Here is a 7,162-nt window from a genome sequence, read left to right as displayed (position 1 = left end):
AATTTGGATTCCCCTTTAATCCTGGTCATTTATTACCGAGTACAATGCATTGGCGTTCATCGAACTTGTCTTGATAGCTCACTTTGATCATTGTATACAAGATATGGTGATTATACGGTCACTGGCTCAGTGTATAGCTCCATATTTGTCTGGTTGACCAGTCAAACAGTCCTCATGCGCCTCATCAGCTCGTGTTCTTTATCTATCTATGCGGGCCTACCTGTCAATGGAGAAAGAAATACTGTACAACAACAACAAAGCCTTTAGTCCCAAAGAAGTTGGGGTAGGCTAGAGGTGAAACCCATAAGATCTCGCAACCAACTCATGGCTCTGGCACATGGATAGCAAGCTTCCACGCACCCCTGTCCATAGCTAGCTCTTTGTCGATACTCCAATCCTTCAGGTCTCTCTTAACGGACTCCTCCCATGTCAAAATCGGTCGACCCCGCCCTCTCTTGACATTCTCCGCACGCTTTAGCCGTTCGCTATGCACTGGAGCTTCTAGAGGCCTGCGCTGAATATGCCCAAACCATCTCAAACGATGTTGGACAAGCTTCTCCTCAATTGGTGCTACCCCAACTCTATCTCGTATGTCATCATTCCGGACTCGATCCTTCCTCGTGTGGCCACACATCCATCTCAACATACGCATCTCTGCCACACCTAACTGTTGAACATGTCGCCTTTTAGTCGGCCAACACTCCGCGCCATACAACATTGCGGGTCGGACCGCCATCCTGTAGAACTTGCCTTTTAGCTTTTGTGGCACTCTCTTGTCACAGAGAATGCCAGAAGCTTGGCGCCACTTCATCCATCCGGCTTTGATTCGATGGTTCACATCTTCATCAATACCCCCATCCTCCTGCAACATTGACCCCAAATACCGAAAGGTGTCCTTCCGAGGTACCACCTGGCCATCAAGGCTAACCTCCTCCTCCTCACAGCTAGTAGTACTGAAACCGCACATCATGTACTCGGTTTTAGTTCTACTAAGCCTAAACCCTTTCGATTCCAAGGTTTGTCTCCATGACTCTAACTTCCTATTTACCCCCATCCGACTATCGTCAACTAGCACCACATCATCCGCAAAGAGCATACACCATGGGATATCTCCTTGTATACCCCTTGTGACCTCATCCATCACCAATGCAAAAAGATAAGGGCTCAAAGCTGACCCCTGATGCAGTCATATCTTAATCGGGAAGTTATCGGTGTCGACATCACTTGTTCGAACACTTGTCACAACATTATTGTACATGTCCTTGATGAGGGTAATGTACTTTGCTGGGGCTTTGTGTTTCTCCAAGGCCCACCAGATGACATTCCGCGGTATCTTATCATAGGCCTTCTCCAAGTCAATGAACACCATATGCAAGTCCTTCTTATGCTCCCTATATCTCTCCATAAGTTGTCGTACCAAGAAAATGGCTTCCATGGTCGACCTCCCAGGAATGAAACCAAACTGATTTTCGGTCATGCTTGTCATTCTTCTTAAGCGGTGCTCAATGACTCTCTCCCATAGCTTCATTGTATGGCTCATCAGCTTAATTCCACGGTAATTAGTACAACTCTGAACATCCCCCTTGTTCTTGAAGATTGGTACTAATATACTCCGTCTCCATTCTTCTGGCATCTTGTTTGCCCGAAAAATGAGGTTGAAAAGCTTGGTTAGCCATACTATCGCTACGTCCCCGAGACATTTCCACACCTCAATGGGGATACAATCAGGGCCCATCGCCTTGCCTCCTTTCATCCTTTTTAAAGCCTCCTTCACCTCAGACTCCTGGATGCGCCGCACAAAACACATGCTGGTCTCATCAAAGGAGTCATTCAGTTCAATGGTAGAACTCTCATTCTCCCCATTGAACAGCTTGTCGAAGTATTCCCGCCATCTATGCTTAATCTCTTCATCCTTCACCAAGAGTTGGCCTGCTCCGTACTTGATGCATTTGACTTGGCCAATATCCCTCGTCTTCCTCTCTCGAATCTTAGCCATCTTATAGATGTCCCTTTCACCTTCCTTCGTGCCTAACCGTTGGTAGAGGTCCTCATATGCCCGACCCCTTGCTTCACCAACAACTCGCTTTGCGGCCTTCTTTGCCAGCTGGTACTTCTCTATGTTGTCGGCACTCCTATCCAGGTATAGGCGTCTGAAGCAATCTTTCTTCTCTTTAAGCGCCTTCTGGACATCATCATTCCACCACCAGGTATCGTTATCTTCGCTTCTCCTTCCCCTGGACACTCCAAACTCCTCCGAGGCCACCTTACGAATGCAAGTCGCCATCTTCATCCACACATTGTCCGCATCCCCTCCTTCCTCCCAAGGGCCCTCCTTAAATACCCTCTCCTTGAACACCTGAGCTACCTCCCCCTTGAGCTTCCACCACTTCGTTCTAGCGACCTTGGCACGCTTATCCCACTGGACACGAATCCGAAAGCGGAAGTCAGCAACCATCAGCTTATGCTGGGGTACAACACTCTCCCCAGGTATCACCTTACAGTCTAGGCACACACGCCTATCTTCTCTTCTCGAGAGGATGAAATCAATCTGGCTAGAGTGTTGGCCACTACTAAAAGTCACCAGATGTGATTCTCAATACCGTAAAAACCAAAATTATGTGTATGTGGGGAATCAAACCACGGACTCGTCGCTGTAACGCACCCTCGTCAGCCAAATGAAAATGAAATAATTCGCGTCAGACACTCATGCTCACGCTGTCAAAGCATGATAATACATGCACGTCACCCTCTAACTCAAAGTCCTGCTCATGGCGCAACGCAAACGGCGAGCCCATCACCTACGCGCCCCGCAGTGCCTGACATTACTGTTTAGACATTTGATGGAGGCCTACGCGAATGCCGAGCATGTATTCACCTGGCTCAACACCAATGGTCATACTCGGAGCACCTTGCTCATGTATATCGTCCATCACAATGACAATCTATAAAACAACCTAGCTAGAGAGGGTACTATGGTAGTATGGCACGGAGTATGTACTATCGTGAGCGACCGATCTTAGTGCCACTGCACACCGAAACCCCTTCCATGTCTAGCGCGCGCTTCCCTCCTGAAACAGTCACCATCTCTCCAGAATATCAATGCCGCATTCACCAGACTTAACTGCAGGTACAATTGGTGTGTCACTGACATGCGGGGCCAGATGCCCGTTGGGCCCACATGTCAGTAACCCAACGCAAATGCAGTCAAGTCACTGAAGCAGTGTCCGCATTCACGCCGGACGAACCTACTCCCGCGCCAGTTGTGCATCTGTCTGCCGCGACTCATTGCCATTCGCCCGCTATATTAACTTGAGCCCCAGCTCCCAGCCACAGCCAAAGGCCCACACTTATTCTCATCCGGTCCCTTCCTTTTGTAGGCACCACACCAACCATGGCCTCCTGGCGCTCCGAAGCTCCCTTGGACGTACTATCGCAGGAGCAGACGAGGGACATCCGCGGCTCCACTCCGGGAGCGCTCCAAAGCTCTCTTCGATGTACTGTCGTAGAGGCAAAAAAAGGAGATCGCCGGCACCCCCCCCCCGGCTGCCACGACCACGAAGCCTGCGCACGTGCGCGGGCATAGTCGGCAGCGAGGAAGAGTAGTACACTGTAGGTCGCCGCTGCTCTGGTCCCAGGAAGGCCACCGCTACTACACTCAGTCGACGCCAAGCTTGGTGGTGTAAATATCGGCGGCCGATTAGCCACTTGACGGCGATGTGGAGGCGGAAATCTTTAGAACCTTGTGCTCCAGAGGAGGAGATTGTCGAGGCGGATGAGGAGGAGGCAAAGGCAATGAACGGCTTTCTCGGGTTGATGGCCGGACATGGTGATAGGGCGCTGGCGATCGTTTAGATTCGGTTTACAGTAGGTTTTAGTACGGTTTGTGCGAAATATGTAATGAATTTCGTCCAGTTTGTAGGAAAAGTTTTCGAAATGTAATTAATTTCATCCGGTTAATTTGAAATTTTCTTTGTTTGAACGAATTTTGTCCGGTTAGTTCATATATGCGAGCAGCATCGGATGGCATCCATCAGTGTCCTCGGACAAATGCCGGTGTAATTTTGTGGGACAACGCTGGAGATGCACTAACTATCATGCTATAATCACTAATAGTCCTCCATTATTTGGCAGGGAACAGTTATCCCTCGATCAGAATCAGATCCGCGGTGTTTCGCACTCCTCCCGCGTAAGAGTGTAAACTCTTGCTTACATACAAATGGAGCAAGTGGATGGCACTGTAGCACGTCATATCACTCGAACTAGCCCGCCAAACAAGCGGGAAAGCACCGCCCTCGTCATTTTGTTCAGGATTTCTATCGATCGATCACGCGAAAATGTTATGCTTCGCAAGTTCTAAAGGAAAAGGCGGCACACTTATGACTCATACGCGTCGCACCCCCGACAGTCCGACTCGCACGCCGCTCACCAGAGGGGACACACATGTCTTGCAATTTCACTGACATGTGGGACAGTAATTGAATAAACCGTCGATAGCCGAAATCTAATCGCTCGGCGGGTGTCGGCTGAGAAGAGAGAAACGGAGAGGGAGAAGAGATCGCCCGCCCGCCGCACACGTACTCCAAGAAATATATTGTGATAATGTGAGGTGGGCCATGCTGGAGTCCGGAACGCTTCCGGAGCCCGCTCTGACCACCCTGGCCCCTCAAGACGCCAGCTGCCCGTCGCATGCATAGCAAGTAGTCCCCGCTTATGTGGAGGAGAGACAGACATTAACAAAGTCAAGGAGTAATAGTGGAAACAACAGCTTTCATAAAAAATAAACAATGAATACTTGTTGCTCGTCCTCTATATCGAAAAGAATACTTTCAGTCGCTGACATGTGGGACATCGACCATCATGGTCCACCTGCCATGCACAAAATTATCCTAGTCTACCCCGTTCATATCGCAGGCCAAACCTTTCCCACTATAAGTTGTTCAGACGAAGGAACCATCATGACTTCGTTGAATTCCGCTTCTTCAAGAAAACTTACTGTACCCGCAATACTGCTACCACACACGAAGACTGGATGGCATTGTACCATGTCATATCACTAAAACCCACTAGGCCAAACTAGCCCGCTTAGGTCATCTATTTTAAAACGGAGGGGGTATGTCTCTGCACTACTATGATTTTGTGTTGCACGTTCTCTGTACTTTTGCTATGATTTTCCTACCCTATGAACCAAATGAGGCATGAATGTATCTGTGTCGACTATTGTCTGATCGATCGCTAAGCCTACAATTTTAGGAGCTAGGGCTATTGGTCGATCAACGAGGGATAAGTATAAGTGTACCACGAGCTCATCATCCCCAACGTTTCTCTTCGGTGAGTGTTTTGCAGGTACTATAGCTCGCACAATAGCTAGCCTACTAACACCAAGAATCATCAAACAAGCCCTGATAATATGATAAACTGTTCAAACTTACATCTAAGCATGCCGTATATTACATCAAAAGCTGGTGAGGATACATCTGTTTCCATAACTCGGAGAGGGTTCGCATGATTCACTATCAAACAAAAGTAGCAAGTACCGCCCACACAAGGCAGTGCACTAGCCCTAAGATAGTTTGATAACACGCATCCTTCTGGTAAATAAACACAAGGCAATGCAAACTACCCTGAGGGATTAGCGTGACCAACTATTTCTTTTCATCGATCTCTCGGGAAATGACCACAGCATGGACAGTGGCATGGGAATCGATTTCTGGGGTGATGTCCACAGGACTAACCGCGACTTCATAATCAATCTCTGGGGCGATGTCCACAGGATGGATAGCGGCATCAGAATCGATCTCCAGGGCGATGCCAACAGGAAGGGCCACGACATCAGAATCATCAAGGACGTCCACCGGCACCTGCAAAACCCTAACATATTAGCAATCACATTCCAAATAATCAAAAACCACAACTATGGTAATAAGCCATTATTTTTTACCTTGTCCAGCTCACCGGGGGATCTCATCCCTCCGGGGCCATCTCCTCGTCCTCGATGGGGGCCATCACCTTGCCAGGGGAATATTGGTCCTCAACGGCGACTATCTCCTCAAACTCGGCATTGAGCCTTGCATAGGTATGTTGGAAATATGCCCTAGAGGCAATAATAAATAAGTTATTATTATATTTCTTTGTTCATGATAATAGTCTTTTATTCATGCTAGAATTGTATTGATAGGAAACTCAGATACATGTGTGGATACATAGACAACACCATGTCCCTAGTAAGCCTCTAGTTGACTAGCTCGTTAATCAATAGATGGTTACGGTTTCCTGACCATGGACATTGGATGTCGTTGATAACGGGATCACATCATTAGGAGAATGATGTGATGGACAAGACCCAATCCTAAGCATAGCACAAAGATCGTGTAGTTCGTTTGCTAGAGCTTTGCCAATGTCAAGTATCTCTTCCTTTGACCATGAGATCGCGTAACTCCTGGATACCGTAGGAGTGCTTTGGGTGTATCAAACGTCACAACGTAACTGGGTGACTATAAAGGTGCACTACAGGTATCTCCGAAAGTATCTATTGTTTTATGCGGATCGAGACTGGGATTTGTCACTCCGTGTAAACGGAGAGGTATCTCTGGGCCCACTCGGTAGGACATCATCATATGCGCAATGTGACCAAGGAGTTGATCACGGGATGATGTGTTACGGAACGAGTAAAGTGACTTGCCGGTAACGAGATTGAACAAGGTATTGGATACCGACGATCGAATCTCGGGCAAGTAAAATACCGCTAGACAAAGGGAATAGTATACGGGATCGATTGAGTCCTTGACATCGTGGTTCATCCGATGAGATCATCGTGGAACATGTGGGAGCCAACATGGGTATCCAGATCCCGCTGTTGGTTATTGACTGGAGAACGTCTCGGTCATGTCTGCATGTCTCCCGAACCCGTAGGGTCTACACACTTAAGGTTCGATGACGCTAGGGTTATAAAGGAAGCTTGTATGTGGTTACCGAATGTTGTTCGGAGTCCCGGATGAGATCCCGGACGTCACGAGGAGTTCCGGAATGGTCCGGAGGTAAAGATTTATATATAGGAAGTCCTGTTTCGGTCATCGGGACAAGTTTCGGGGTCATCGGTATTGTACCGGGACCACCGGAAGGGTCCCGGGGGCCCACCGGGTGGGGCCACCTGCCCCGGGGGGCC

The sequence above is a fragment of the Triticum dicoccoides genome, chromosome 6B (assembly GCF_002162155.2).
Source record: "Triticum dicoccoides isolate Atlit2015 ecotype Zavitan chromosome 6B, WEW_v2.0, whole genome shotgun sequence".
In the NCBI taxonomy this organism is placed as follows: Eukaryota; Viridiplantae; Streptophyta; class Magnoliopsida; order Poales; family Poaceae; genus Triticum; species Triticum dicoccoides.
The sequence above is the reverse complement of the archived record's forward strand: the minus strand, read 5'-3'. Positions refer to the sequence as shown.